Source organism: Hesperophylax consimilis, chromosome 15, assembly GCF_061612785.1.
Source record: "Hesperophylax consimilis isolate HC1 chromosome 15, BYU_Hcon_1.0, whole genome shotgun sequence".
NCBI lineage: Eukaryota > Metazoa > Arthropoda > Insecta > Trichoptera > Limnephilidae > Hesperophylax > Hesperophylax consimilis.
In genome coordinates this window covers 4,704,415-4,720,945 of record NC_142850.1, presented here as the reverse complement: position 1 = coordinate 4,720,945, position 16,531 = coordinate 4,704,415, and the positions used below count along the sequence as shown (strand labels likewise).

The 16,531-nt window shown below is 33.8% G+C and overlaps 1 non-coding gene across 1 annotated transcript; it reads left to right on the top strand.

The window, feature by feature from the left end:
* Positions 1 to 13,440: 13,440 nt before the first annotated feature.
* Positions 13,441 to 13,589, top strand: LOC149417202 (U12 minor spliceosomal RNA). The gene has a single exon (XR_016303329.1). It is a non-coding gene; the product is annotated as a U12 minor spliceosomal RNA (small nuclear RNA).
* The last annotated feature ends 2,942 nt before the right edge of the window (positions 13,590 to 16,531 follow it).

The window sequence follows — 16,531 nt, the reverse complement described above, 5'->3', positions numbered from 1 at the left end:
TCGAAATTTGAACATGATTTTTATTTACGTTAAGGTGATAAACGATTAGAAAAACGATTAACTTTAACGTGGAGCAGATGAGGTATTTAGATTAGGCAAAAGATATTAAAATTAATAGGTTTGAAATTAAATAAAATTTACGACCATAGTACACAAAATCTGAGACGTAAACATATGTCCAGACGTATAATTTATGTGAAATCTTGTAAGTGAGGGATGGAGAATGGTCGGAGATTGGGTCAGACAATAAAAGTGACAGATATTCCAGAGTCAAATAAGTATATCTCCCATAGAAGTGCGGAAAATTATATATTAATTAATAATAAATGAAGTATGAAATTTTCCTGGAGACCACACACATCGGGAAAAGTGAGAAAAAGATAAAAGGAAGGGTAAAGAACGGTGATAAGGAATGATCCAAGTGGAGAAAAGCGATACAATTCTAATTTATCCGTGAAATAAATAAATACGACTTGGAGAATAAGTAGCTGTAGAGTTATGAGGAATAACATAAGAATAAAGAAGAAATTTGTGGAAGAAAACGTCGCGAATAATATAAAATTCGAAGAAAAAGGGAAAATTCGAATCTGCGACATAAAGAAGAGAAAGTACGGGTGGAAATGGAAAAGCTCATATAAGTGACAATAAAATTAAGTAGAATTTAGACAAATCGAAATTCAAAAATGCGTAGTAAAGACTTCGACATGGATTTAAACAATTTTCGCACGAGATGCATAAAATTGGGATCTATATATATGTTATTGAGGACGGACCTATCGCGAATTGAGAAAAAAAAAGGAACGCAAAATCATGAGATTTTAACTACATTTTGTATGAACAGAGGACAAAGGGAGCTTGGGCGATTAACACAGACTTACCCGATTCGGACCCTATCGATTTAGAGTTGTGAGATGGAAATTGACCACCGCCCAGAGCCGGAAAGCAGAACATCTTATGGAAGCATAATCGATATTGATGGCAGGGATGTTCGGATTTGCGAGTTGGTAAAAGATGGAATCGATCATCAGAGGAAATTCAGATACGTCTTTTGGAATCTGAGAAGGGTATAAAATGACGGTGCAGACCAGTTTTCAGGGAGTCAGTCGAGATTTTAAAAACGGAGTTTACGTCGCAGTACTACGTCTATTGGTAAAATTCTAGTGAAATAATCTAAGTGTAAAATTTTGAAAAAGTCTAAGTTTAAATTCTGAACAAGTCCCTGGAGTTAGGAAATTTTGTGAAAAGTTAGAAATTTTAAATTCAGGTTAAATTCCTTTGAAAATCCCATCAGTGAAGTTTTGTTGAGTCAGTTTAATTTGGTTAAACAGTGAAAAATAAATATAATTTAAACTCAGTGCTTAAAAAGTGTTAAGTTAAGTGCAAAAAGTGATTATGGAATTAAAAAATTAAATCGAAATTTAAAAATAATTATTTCATTCAAAGTGAAAATTAAAATTCGATTGAGAGTTTTGTCGTTCATCTAGAGTGGATGTGCTCGTGAATTGAAATTTAAAAATAGATTATAATTTAACATCAATTTGGTTAAAAAATAAAAATAATAGTAATAAATATTTACGTCTTAGTTTAAAATAAACACAATCTAGACAGTTCGAAAAGAAATAACAACAAATGCTCAAACCTTTGTTCTAAAAGTAATAGTTTGGAAAAGAAACTAATTTATTAAGAATCGAGATAATTAAAAGTCTGCGCAATTCGGAAAAAATTTTCTTATAAAAATAAATAAAAAGAAATTTAGAATCAAAAAAATTGATCAATTAAAATCCATCGTGCGTATAGCGACAGTGTTAAAAGTGTTTGTCGTTTTAACCGGAATTCTAAACATCAATCTACCATTTCGAAAAAAGTATTTGAAACAGCTATCATTCAAAAGCCTAAACTAGAAAGGTGTTATTAAATCAACGGGTTTTCTGGATTAGGATTTCGTTCGGAAGAAAAATTAAATATCAGCTAATTTATATGATTCAAGCGAGAATAAAATATTATATAGGAATAAATAGTCGAAAAGATTTATTTTGAAATTAGTTGGAAAATTCAGTATATTAGGTAGGATTTTCTTCGGCAAGATTTGTTGTGTGGCACCCAACCGGAAAAATCTTGTAGAGGGTGAGTTTTCCTTTTATAAATGATTTTCAGGCCCAAGGAGTGAGGAGGCACAGCTGATCAATGGTATATCATTTAAATTATTAAAACAACAAAACAAAGAATTACACATTAAAATATGTATATTGAGTATTTGTGTATATATATATAAATATAAAATAATATATTGTATATAAAGAATATATATATGAGTAATGTAATTATATATATGTATTTTATCTATTAATCGAAGCATCGAAATGGTAGCGATTTTTAATACCTACCCGAGGACATATCTATATTATTGAAAAAGAAAATATGTATTTATTAATATTCCAGACTATGTAGAATCATATACTTTATATTTATTTATTAATATATGTACTCTTTTTTTAACATATTTTGACAATCGAGATATGTGTACTTATATATTTATATTTATTCTTCATTTAACCTAGTAAATTTACTAAATTCGGAAAATGAAAAATAGTTTAACTTCAATAAAGGAATTAAAAAATATTTAAATTAACTATGCACAATAAACGGTAGCAAAACTGAATCACAAGGAGAGCGCGAGATAATTTTTAAAATAAACAATCTCACATCTGGGTTAGTGGGTCAGATGAGATGTTTACATTGTCCAATTTGTTGATAAAACAAGGGATCACTGGAGAATTGGGTCAACCGCATAGTTTGGAAACGACCTTGGCCATAATTAGTTAGTCACATAGGATTTTATTAATTACCCGAAACAGCTGGAAGAGGCGTGCTCTCAAATACCTATCAATCACAATCGACAATTGAAAAATCACGGGTTAGTAAGATTTATATCGAATAATTATACGAAACATTTGAATATTATTGATTGGGTGCTCATACAGAACCCCATCAGTTGCCTGAGACATTTGAGAGTCGAGTACTCTCTAATGTGGCAATCAACTACTTGAAACAATTGGAAAATCACGGGATAGGATGAACAAAAATTAATGTTGAACCCTGGAGGTAAAATTTAAAACAAATACAGTTCATCAATAGGAGGCAGTGGTCGCTCCTATAACAAGACCATTAACCAAATCAAATAGAGATGGCGATTCTCTTAAATAAAAACGTCAAAACCAAACAAAAAGCCTGGAGTTCGATAGCTCTCCAAAACAAACTATCAAATAATATCTTATTTTACTAGTATTTATTAGTATAACCTTATTCTTACGTATATATTCGGTTACCAATCCTAGAGTTTCGCAGAACTCTTCGTGCGAGATCCGAGCTTATAATGCGAGGTAGATAGCCTCGTATTGCGAGTTATAAACCTTTCCCAAACTGTATGTATACATATATTTATTCGTATGTACTGTTTACTGGAGGATACGGACCTGCATACAGCTTGAATTTTAGGTCTTCTGGACCACTCTCGCATCTTCTTTTAAACGTGGAATGAGGATTCACGACCCGTAAGTCCACACCAACCGTGAGTATATGATTGTATATAGGACGAAACCGGTTCGCCCTAAGTAAATTGTAGTCCAAGGAGGGGTCGGAATTTGGGGGTATCGGGACTCGAGGGGAAACTTGAAGGCAGTACATGATGACGTGGAAGGCTTTTTGGGACGCGATAACTTAGGTATCAATCAAAGAGCCGTGTCAAAGGATTGTGCGAATTTCTTGTTGACTCACGATCATCTCGTTTACTTGCAGGAGGATTTGGAGCCAAATTATGCCAGCAAATGGGCTATTCCGAGTTCGTCAAATATGCAATTAACTAATTACATTAACCTACTAAATCAATCTTTACATGTACCTTATAGCAGCAGAATCATAAAGGAGTGGCGCCAAACAGACACAAGAGTTTACCAAAATCAAATTTACTAACAATTAACCATTTGAGTTATATTTAATTACTTGTCCAAATAAACATGTATAATATCTTTTATCAGCGTTTAACTACGACTTTGTTAGGGTGCAGGGAATCAGAATAATTACAATAGGAAAGTTAGCTCATTCAGGGAATTCATTTAAGTCTAGGTTTGCAATGGAAAGACCAATTAAATTGTGAAACTCGACACCTCGATCAGAACCAACGGGGTTACCACAAAAATGAAGGTAATTAAAATCCTATATCATAAATCAAAAAAATTACACAACGTTTGATGGAATTTAATTAAAATATAAATACGGAAATATTTGCGTTCAAGTTCGTAAATAACGTATTAATTAGTTAAGTACATATGTCTATAAAGATATATAGTACAAGAGAGCTTTAAGTAGCTTTCTGTAGATATCAAAGAAAAGGGTCCAATTTTCATGGAGGCTTATGTGTTGTAGGGGAGGAATTTTCCAACCCTGCGAACACATATGCAAAGCCTTAGAAAAAAAAATTAAATATCGGTCATAGCCAAGAGAGAAGAAAATTTTATATTGTTTTAAACAAAGTAAAAGAAAATAGAGAAAAGGCGGAAATATTACAATATATGGAATAAACTTCCACAACATGTCATCTATCCTAATAATATAAACCGATATTAAGTTTGATGGGATTCTTATTTGGGGAAAAGAAAGGACTAACTTATTTTAAATTTAAAACAACTCAATAACTGTTAAAGTTGTTGCAAAATCAGAAGCGCCTCAGCAAATGTTGCCTGCTTATTAAATGATAATACAGGGTTTTCCAATAAGAGGTGTTATTTTGAATAGTCCGCTATTTTGGTAGATGTTACTTTTGAAGCTGTTATTTTTTGACATTTGATAAGTAGAAACTACATCATTAATAAAAAATGAATGATATATGCTTCAACAATGCATTAAAATTATCAAAATTCACTTGAGTGAATCAAATGCAAATCATCTTGAGTGATAAGGCCCATTTCCACCTCGGTGGCTTCGTCAACAAGCAAAATTGTCGCATCTGGGGCTCGGAAAACACAAGAGTTTTTGTTGAAAAGCCCCTATATCCTCATCCAACGTGTGACTGTTTGGTGCGATTTATGGTCCGGCGGAGTCATTGGACCATACTTTTTCGAAAATGAGGCTGGAGCAACAGTTACGGTGAATGGATTGCACTATCGAGAGATAGTGAGAAGTATACAGAAGCAACGAAACCATTGATCCTTTACGATTGAATATCAAAATAACACCTCTTATTGGAAAACCCGTTATTTAAAGTTTACAAGATAAAATTTATCGTTTTGCTATTTTAAAAAGCAAAGCGTCCGTGAATTATTCAGAGTTCTATATTGTGTTCAATCCTCTTCTCGGCGGAGAAATGAATATAAGATATTATCAACTAACAAAAGTTTTGTACGGTGCGTAGCAACTTTTTACGAGCCCTCCTAGTATCTTTCCGACACCATTACTGTTAACGACTTCATTCTACGTATTCTAATATAATATAATATAAAACAGATTAACATCTCTATAAAACCAGGGTTGGGTCACTTCTGTATAACATTAACCCATTGTAAGAGTATAAAAGGCATAAAACCATTTCATCCGGGCTTTCAATGAGGAGTTAACCCGCGATTATCAGTACAACGATTCTACGTACACCGTACACCAGTTAGTGCCAGTACTTGCCGCTTGCTACTTACTCTGGGGCTAAAGGCATTTCCAGTTATAACTGTCAGTTAACTTTTCTCTCGGGGAAAATAAAGGTAACAATAGTTCGCCAGCATTACTTTTTACGAAAAACGATTCTGGTTTAGTAAAGGTATAATACATTTGTACACTTTGTAAAAACATTCTCTTACTAATAAACGTGCTTTTAATTATAGACAACTGATAAATAACCATTGACCATACATTAATGATTGTTTATCAGTTGTGGAAATTTATATATATACTGTGCATAATTTTTTCCATATGATTGAATTATTTGAAAAGCTATGATGATTGTTCAGTCTATTCAACGTATATCGTTGTGTTGCAGTCATCATTGATTTCACATTTGTCATCCTGATTTTCAAATCTTGATGACACACCTCACATCTCGCATCCTGATTTGTCTTAGTGGGAATGGTATTTGGAAGGCGAGGAAAGTGTGGAAGGAGATAGGAAACAAAAGTCGAAAGGTTGTTGAGCTGTTGAGCAGATATAAAAACAATTTGTCAAAATGTTCTTTCCCCAAGAAACGTTAACGAGTTTAAAGTGTCTCTCGATTGCGCACCGGTGCCAGAGATAAATTACGAAAAATCTTTATAACTTTCAAAAACCATTTACACCTCGTACACATGTTGAGGGATAACGATTCGTTATCAAGTTTGCAAGGAGTTCTAACTGGTTCATGTTATATTTAGTTACTGTTTCAATGTTCAGTTAGATTAGTAATCAGTATTCAGTTAAACCTACTTCGCAACCATTCTCGAAATCAGTTTCTTCAGATTCCCAACCATTTACAAATGAGGGTGCCATAGTTCCACCTTTTGCCTGAAAATCTTTTGCGTTTTAAATAATAATTTCGAATAAATTATTGTAGTTTCGCTAAGTTGTAATTCGGAACAACCCCACGCGCAACAAACGAGCCTTATTGTCCCGGCAATTCAGTATAAAAATGCAAATTAAAACATTATTTCCAAATCTGCCAAGTTGGGTACTTTTGTTTTAAATTCCTCCAAGGCACCTTTTCTCCGAAATTGTCGGTCTGTAGGCACTAGTTTAAATGGAATTTCCGAAGCGCTTTTTTTTAAATCCCGCTTTTCCGGAAATACGGATAATGCCGGCGGTTCCCGCCTCCGGCAACAATGGCGAATCTGAAATTTTTGACTTTCTGTTAATTGTTTTTGTTTAAAGGGTAAGATGGCTGCCTTCGTTGGCAATGGGAATCGTAAATAATTAGCGCTTTGCAATGTGCTCCAATTAGATAAGAAAAATAAATTTACAGCTTTACCTCAAAGCACAATATTAACAGATAAATGATGGTACCTACCTCAGCTGAGTGTGAGAGACTGGAATTGCGGAAAGTAACATTTGCATTAAGTATGAAATAATATTAAAATACGCAGGAAAGATTTGAAAACCATCGTGGAAAAAAAATTATGAATTTATCTCTTTTATGGCTAAACTGGAATACTCTTACCGTTAATACAATAAAAACAAAATACATCACACATAGTATTACACAAAGAGGTCAACCTCCACCTAACATAGACCTGTTTCTACATGACTGTGAACAAACTTCACCCAATTGCCAGTGCGAGCGTATAGAAAGGGTAAACCAAACAAAATACCTAGGGGTCATTATTGATTCACACTTACGCTGGACTGACCACATAACTTTCATTACTAATAAACTAAAAAGAGTCATGCACCTAATAAAGTCAATCAAAAACATTTTCCCACATTCAATACTTAGATCTATATATTTCGCACTATGGCATACTGGCTTGGGGAAGCGCTACAAACACTGCAATCGACCCAATACAAAAAATTCGAAAGGCAATAATTAAAATCATCTTACAAGTACCATTCTACACAAATTCAAGCGAAATTTTCAAAACATTAGACGTCATGTCAATAAGACAACTTTATGCCAAATCTGCACTACTAAATTTCCTCCAACAGAAACTACACATTCCAATGCCACCTCAAACAACAATAAAAACAAGGTCGACAACAAACAATACCCTGAACATACCGATAACATACACCACACATGGACAAAGACACTTCCAGTATTACGCTACAAAACTTTTTAATTGTATGCCCACCACTCTGAAACTACTACTAATGGGAAATACATACACAAACATTCACAAAAAACTGATCACAGCCTGGATCAAAAAACAAGATATCCATTTTATACAAAACATTATAACACCAAACCAAACAAACTAATCATTGATGAATGTGTATGTATGTATGTATGCATGTGTTTACTTATATGTGTGTATGCATGGATATATATATATGTATGTATACATGGGTGTATATATATATGTGCGTATACATATTTTTTCCCTTTTTTCTTTAAATAACAATGTACAATAACCATTTAAAAAAAATAATAATTTAAAATCTCAACTTACACTTATATAAGAAAATTTAACCAATACACATAAATACATGTACCATTTAATCATAACCACGTAAACACCTCAGCACAGGTTGTCCCAGTGAGGTGTTCACGAAACATATAACATTACCCACCACAGTGTCACCTACTCAAACCTACCTCACACCCAGCATAAAACAAACACCATATTAACAACAGTTCTAAATTTATGTATTATATACAAATGTAAATATTTGGTAGACACTGTAATGTAAGAATAGAAATAGAAATAAATAAATAAACAGGAATCTCTATTTAACGAATAAAATCGTTAGCTTACTGTAAAAAATGAAAAAACTTCAGTTGAATTCATCAGACTTCAATTTTTTTTACTATAAGACAAAAATATATTTTATAAATATTAAATACATATTTTTTGGCTTGACTAAGGTTTGAACATTCTTACCCTTAGATCGAAATCAAAAGTGCCAAGAACCTGGCCAAATCTTCAGTTGGTAAGATCGATATTTACGAGTATTTCTAAAAGTGCTTTAATTTGTAAGAATTTCAGAAAAATGTCTGTTTTTCCACATGTGTGTGCGTAATTACCACCAATGTATTATCATCGACAACGAGTCAATCTGTCGAGTTTCAGTTCTATCGAAAAGTGGGTTATTTTCTACTTTCGATTCGCGAAAACAAAAGTGAAATTCAAGTACTAAAAATAAATTTAATAATGGGTTTGACTGACCATTGAACCTTCCTTTAAAGGAACTGGAGTCAACAACTTTACCAACCTCGTCAAATTCCGATCGGGTAGTACCGACATTTATTTCGTATATTAACTGATGTAATGTCATCCGATTACTGAGAAATGCGTTCATGTCCGCTTGTGTCTACGTGATTGCCACCAATAGTTGAAAGAATTCATTGTCATCGACAACGAATCTATCTGTCGAGTTTCAGGTCGATGATTATTTTCATTAAAATGGTTACAAAAAACGTTCATCGAGAATTTGAATTGAACTACGTTAATTCGTGTATCGTTTTTTTTTTTTTTACTAACAAAATTTTTGATACATATACAATTCAGGTAAATACATAGTAATATAAAATAAAAGAGTAACAAAAAAATCCCACAAAGGCGAAGCCTGAGCGTGGGTATTATAGTGTAAGGATAAAACAGTGGTGTTTAAAATATATATTTTTTTTAACTTGTAAAAAGTATCTATAGAGATCAATGTGATTTTTTTACAGAAACACATACACACACACACACACACACACACCCTCACCCTCACACACACACACACACCCTCACACACACACACACACCCTCACACATAAAACATAGATGCATGTATATTTCTTTGACTTACAGAAATTAATCTTTAATTTACAGAAAGACATGTGGTATTTTAGTTATTAAGAAACAGATAGCTTAAATTATAGAAAAAAGTTACTCGCTTCGAAATTATTTCTCATCCAACTTTTAACATTTTTCTTATATAAGTTCAGGTTTTGACACATGTTGATGGAATTGGGTAAAGAATTGAACAATTTTGGGGCAATATAGTTGATGTGCCTTTGGCCCAGCCTAGTTTTGCAGTGAGGGACTGTGAACGTGGTATGTCTCTGGCTCGAGCGATTTGTTTTTTTGGTGAAATTGATAGGACGTGTAAATATAAATTTGAGACATTGAATACAATAGATCCGTCTTAGTTCCATGATTTCTGTTTCTTGAAATAACTGGTTGGTGGGATATGTCTTGGTCCTTTGGTACATTATTTTAATGATGGACTTCTGAGCGATTTCTAAGGGTTTTACGTGGTTATTGTAAGTTCCTCCCCAGGCAATTATTCCATAGGAAATAGATGAAAGCACTAACGCGTCATAAACAAGTTTCATGGTTCTTACATTGACAATGTTGCTCATTCGTTTGAATATGTAACTTAGGTATCTCAGTTTATTGACCGTCTTTTCTATATGGTAAGTCCATTTGAGTTGGCAGTCTATAGTTACACCTAAATATTTGATATATTGTCCGAATTTCTTTGAGGGTTTTTAAATTTAAATTTGATTTGAGGGTACCTACTTACACCATGTAAGTTGATATTAATGAAAAAAAAGTAGAGAAGATGACCGTGTAAAACCGGGATGAGATTGAAACCAAATCCTTTGGACAACGAATTCAGCATACAAAAGTGGTTTCAATCGAACAACGTTTGGTACAAAATCACGACTCACTACCAGTGGCGGCTCGTAACTTTTGGGTGTACTAGAGTTCAAATATTTTTGTATGAAGATTTTCAGGAAACTGTACGGCGCGCGGCCAATCTGAAATTTCCCTAAAATCTTCACAAAAAAATTTGAATTTTCGAAAAAAAAAATTAAACATCGTTTTCAGCTACAACAACATCAATTATACCATTTTCGTAATATTAGCATTCTAGTACACCAAAAAGTCACGAGCAGCCACTGCTCACTACATAAAATGTGGTGATTCGATTTGATAAACAAATTGCACCAATGCAGTTTGGGGTGCATTAGTATGCGATGGACTTGTCGAGTTGTTTCCAATAAATGCGACATTCGGTCAAATCTTTTGAAGCCGCTGTAAGCTCGGTCCAATTCGGCCTCTCCCTAATAGAGCCATAAAGCCGTAGATATTGCACAAATAGCCACATAATTCTAGAAGATATGTATATTTAATTAAATTATCATTTGGATTATGAGCTATTGAGCTTCAGAAGAAATATTAACGTTTAAAAATATCATCGAGGAGAAAAATGATAAAGAACAAACTATAGAAAAATAAGAAGGTTTTTGGTCTAAACTGGGAATCGAACCTAAGATCTTAGTCTTACTGTGACAATGCTTCTAACCACTCAGCTATTAGTTTAAAAAACATACTTAGTTCAAATAGTTGGTATTTGAAGAATATTAAATTTAGAATTTTTTTTAAATACCACATTTTTTTCAGCGGATAAATGATAATTGATGATTGATTGCAAGGCAATAGAAAAAAAATGCGTTTTTTTTTTCAGCCTGAATTTTAGAACTGAAAAAATTTTCACCGATATAGAGTGTAAATTACCATATGGATAACAATGTAAAGTAAGTCAACATTTTTGTACGTTTGTTACTTAAATTTTGTTTACTTTGATACCGGTTTTGACATAACCTTGTCTTTAACTAGCTATCTTAAATCTCTTCTTCTGATTTTAGCTGTTTCCTTTATCATGTTTTCAAGGATTAATATTAAACTTATACTTATTATACTTAACCAGTTAAAATTCTAAAGTATTAGGTGGGTAAAAAAGTTGCTTTTAATATTAGAAAACTTACATCTTTATAAATAATAATCCTATTTACTAAAGAAGTTAGAAAAAATAGTTTCGATGATATTTTATATTGTGCTTAAAGCTAGATTTTTTCATGGTCATGATTAAGTATATAGAAATGCACATATATAAGAATGGGGATTGTGAGGTAAGAATAATGTCATAAGATTAATTAATTTTTTAAGGTTTACACGAGACGCTCAGTCAAACGCTTCCATGTTTGCGCATATGGTGTAGGATGACAAGGAAAACGAAGACAAAATTCACGCTGCGTTAAAACAATGAACCGGAAATTGGTCAAATAAACAGTAACGATAATTCCGCTTTCTTCAGGTGAGAATCACTCGATTGTTTGTTTTCAACTAACTCTCAATCTGTCTACTACATGTACATAAAATGTCAAAGCACAATGACTTTTGGCTCTCTTTGAAAAAAATATGGTACATTCACATTATGCCATTACTTTTGCCCCACAATCCCCATTCTTCCTTTGCCATAAAATATGATTTGTTTGACATTTTTTAAAATAAGCTAAACGTTTTTCCGTTGAAATATCATGCAGCAGTCATTGCTTTAGACTTACACGAATTAACAAGTTCAACATTTATAATCCTATCCGGAATGTAAAAACAAGGCCAAAGTTTTGACCCTAACATTCATAAAAGCAGACGTAATAACCGATTTAATTCGGGATTCAGAAAAGTTTTCAGGGCTTAGTTTGTCGACAAAGAGAATGAGCATTTATTTCTCAGTTGAAAGAGAATACAAAAACACTTTTAATTGCAAAAATAATATGAATGCTGATGGCTTTGAATAAAGCATATTCTATTATCTGATACTAACTCTAATAATACACGATTTAAATGTTCTATCAAGTAAATACTAAATAAGTTTTCAAATTCCCCGCGTTGCACAAAATATTTATCATATCAAAATATATTTGTTAAACATTATGGCGTTTGTAAATTTTTATTATCTGTTTCTTTTTCTTGGCTTTTGAACAAATTATATTCCTATTATCTGATACTAACTCTAATAATACACGATTTAAATTGTCGATCAAGTAAAAACAAAATTTGTAGTCGACTTCCCCTCATTGCAACTCCTTTCACAAAACATGGGTTAAATATGATGGCGTATGTAAATTTTTATTATTTATTCTTTTTCTTGATCTTTTCTTTCTCTTTCTCTTTCTCTTTCTCTTTCTCTTTCTCTTTCTCTTTCTCTTTCTCTTTCTCTTTCTCTTTCTCTTTCTCTTTCTCTTTCTCTTTCTCTTTCTCTTTCTCTTTCTCTTTCTCTTTCTCTTTCTCTTTCTCTTTCTCTTTCTCTTTCTCTTTCTCTTTCTTATTTTCTTATTTTCTTAATCATGAGCCCAACTCGGGTTAACTTCATGTATTATACTGGGCATCCAATAGCGTCGAAGCATTTGCTCTTTAGTATTGACATACAAATTTAAATTTAAAGTGACGTAACTGTCCAAGGGACCTCCCCAATAATAGGATTCAACCCCCTGTCCCCGACCCCTGTCGAAAACTGGGACACATTGTGTGCGTGAACGTTTCAACGATTAGGGATTGCAATATGAATGCGATGGTTTCAGAGAAGTTGAAAGAGAACTGTTTTAATTTTTACATTCAATTTAATATTCAATTATTATTTTTATGTCTCTACTTTGCAATAATTTTTTTTTAGTCTTATCTTTAAATTTTTATTCAAGTCTGATCGTTAATTTTCATTATTTATTTATAAATCTTTAATTTCCAATCCTTGGTTATCAATCTGTATTTTCCAATCTTTAAATTTATTCTTTATATAGTACCTTATTTTGTCGTATTTCGACACGTATAAGCTGATCTTTATAACTAATGATTTACATAAAAAACGTTAAATGATTTAATCAGTTTCCAGCGCTCCTTTTGATTCTTAAACAAAGATGGCGCCACCGCTATACTCAGTTGACACGCAAAGCGAAGCGTGGCGAAATATAAATACTCTGGTCGCAGTGCAAACGGTGTGCCTTAAACTAATGAGTAAGGAAAATATTAAGCCTTGGTGACGCTTGGCTATGCTTCTATAAGCGTTCGTATTTTTGAAGAGGTACAGGTCGTCCCTTGAGTTGCTCGCCTACTTTTGCGAGTGGCTTGGGTGAAGCGATCTGCCTCACTAGACAAAAAACAAACATAATTACTATTTAAAAGTAAGTAGTTAGCCCACAAATATTCTACGGGAGCTTGATTCCCCATGGGGGGGGGGGGGGGTTGTTACAGAATTTATCCCACAAAAAAAAATTTATAATGAATACTACCCACGAAATATTTGCAATCCATTCAAAATCCATGGGGGGGGGTAGCTACGGAATTCCATTTCGAAAGAATTCCCCACATTTTTCCCGTCACTAAATATCAGATCAAATACCAGTCACAAATACTACCCGTATTTGTGACTTGGTATTTGATGCAGAAAATAACTACTAAAAATACACAACAAAAATACTCATCAAAAATACCTATCAAAAATACCTACTAAAAATACCCATCAAAAATACCTACTCAAAATACCCATCAAAAATACCCATCGAAAATACCTATCAAAAATTCCTATTGAAAATACCCATCAAAAATAACTACTAAAAATACCCATCAAAAATACCTATTTAAAATACTTGTCAAAAATACCTACCAAAAATACCTGGTAAAAGTACCTATTAAAAATATTTAGGTATAAAATACTCATGAGTATTTTGGAACCAGGTATTTTAGAGATCTGTCACAAGTACAAAGTATCGCATGGAAATACCCGGTACTTTTACTGGGTACGATAAATACGCCTCACCTCTATTGAAGAGTACTATTATCTCCGTACAAACAACCCAACTTTTGTACCTGAAAACTAGGTATTTCAAAAAAGTTATTTATCGGTACTGGGTACAATGAGTACAGGTAAAAAGAAATACCTGGTAAAAATACCGGTGACAAAATACTCAAAAGTATTTAATACCGACCTGAGGATTGATTCAGAATAAGTAATATCTAAACTGCACTCACATAAATTCTACCCACATATTTCTCACAAATTTTCTACGTAAGCTTGATTCTCCCATTAATTATTTGAAATCCATGGGGGGAGGGGTTGTTAGGGAATTTCAATTCCCTACAAAATATTTCAAATCTATGGGGGGAAGGTTGTTAGAAAATTTATGTGAAAAAATTTTCCCCGCAAACAACAATTCATATGTGATTCCCCACAATATTTATTCACAATCCATGGGGGAGGTGGGGGTAACTACGGAATTCCCTTTCGAAAAATTCCCCACATTTTTCCCATCAAAAATACCCATCAGGAATAGGTACCCGTCAAAAATATCCATCAAAAATACCTGGTAAAAGTACCTATTAACCCTCCGTCGGGCGCAGCCGGCCTCAGAGGCCATCAAAAGACATTTTTTCCCTCTTCAATTCTCAAAGGCGGCCCCCCGCCCTTTCCCTCATTTTACTCGCCTAACTTTAGGAACCTCACACGGCGCCCGTCTTCAGTCAGTCGTCGGTCTTTACGCAGCTCACTTACACCTTCCCTGGCTTCACAGGCCGCCTGCGCCCGATTGCATCACAATTTTGAAGGTTATTTTTTTCAGGATATTTTTATTTGCAGTTGTTCATTATACTCAATTATGCCTGCTCTGTATGAAGTTTATCAGTATCTTGAGAAATAAGTGCTGTATTGGACCCTGGCCTTTCAGGCAGAGTGCGCCCGATTGAATTATTATTTCAGTTGTAGGCATTTTATATACATATGTTTCTGCCGAAATGGCTAGAAAATATGATCTCTCTCAACGCAATGATGTTGATAATATGGTAAAGTTTCTTCTCGATGATGATGCTTCTGAAGATCCAGCTTTGGTTGAAGATTTAGGAGATGAGAGCGACATCGGAAAACTAGCTCGGCGAAGTCTGAATACAAGTGGAATGCCGATTCAGTTGAAAATTCGCTTGAAAAGGTTTTTTCCTCACGAGAAAAAAAACCCCACATCCCCTACAACACCTCTTACAAGGCGAAAGTGTGGAATAAGCGTGTTAGAATCAGGATTTAGGAGGATGACGGTTTACGAATGTTTAGGCTGTCATCAACTGATCTGTTTAGTCCACGAAAACGCGCTGTGCCAAACTTGTTTTTCGGCTGCTGATATGGGAACCTCATCGTCCGTATCTGGCTACGGCTGTAGTCAATAGAGACTACCACCTACCTTACCTTTAAATTTTTATTACTTTAAAACTTTTATTACTTTTATGGAGCTCGGTTTGACCAATTATTTCGAACAGTGTTTTCGAAAAATTGTTTAGTTTGATTATTTTAGTTTATGGTTGGTAATGTTTAATAAACTGGTTATTGTGTGTTATATTTGGTTTAATTCCATTCCATAGATCCTAGTAAAGACTACCCGACAAGTATTTTGTATTTGAATTAATATAGTGGAAGATGGGGGCTAAAATTATATGGGTGGCCTCTCAGGCCGGGTGCGCCCGATTTCGGTTCGCCCATAGGTGCGCCTGACGGAGGGTTAAAAATATTTAATGCCAGTATTAAATACTTGTGAGTATTTTGGAGATCTGTCACAAGTAAAAAGTATCGCATGAAAATACCCGGTACTTTTACTGGGTACGATAAATACGACTTTAACTATGATATAGAATCACCTCCCGATGTTTTTGAACTTTACCCCCTGACTCCCTGTATACTATACATTGTGCGGCTACTTCCGGAGAGGAAGATATTTACAGCATCGCTCTGTTGTAAGACCACTATTCAGATTAGAAAATTTGTTTGAAATAGCTTTAGCCGTGTTTAGTTACCAGCTCTTAATAGCCAGGTACCTTTCTACCTTCTTCTTCTCAATATCATTCCCCACCTCACGACCTTCAGCCTCACAAAATAGGCCACTTACTCAGGTACTTTGCCAGGTACTCCCACACCTTGCTCTTTACCATCTTATTTTCCTTCCCACTACCTTCAGCCTCACAGCATACTCCAATTAAGGATGCCATAGTCTCACTGGCTACAGACGGTTGGAAGCAGTTGGGACTCTTACACGGTATTCACATTAAAAAAT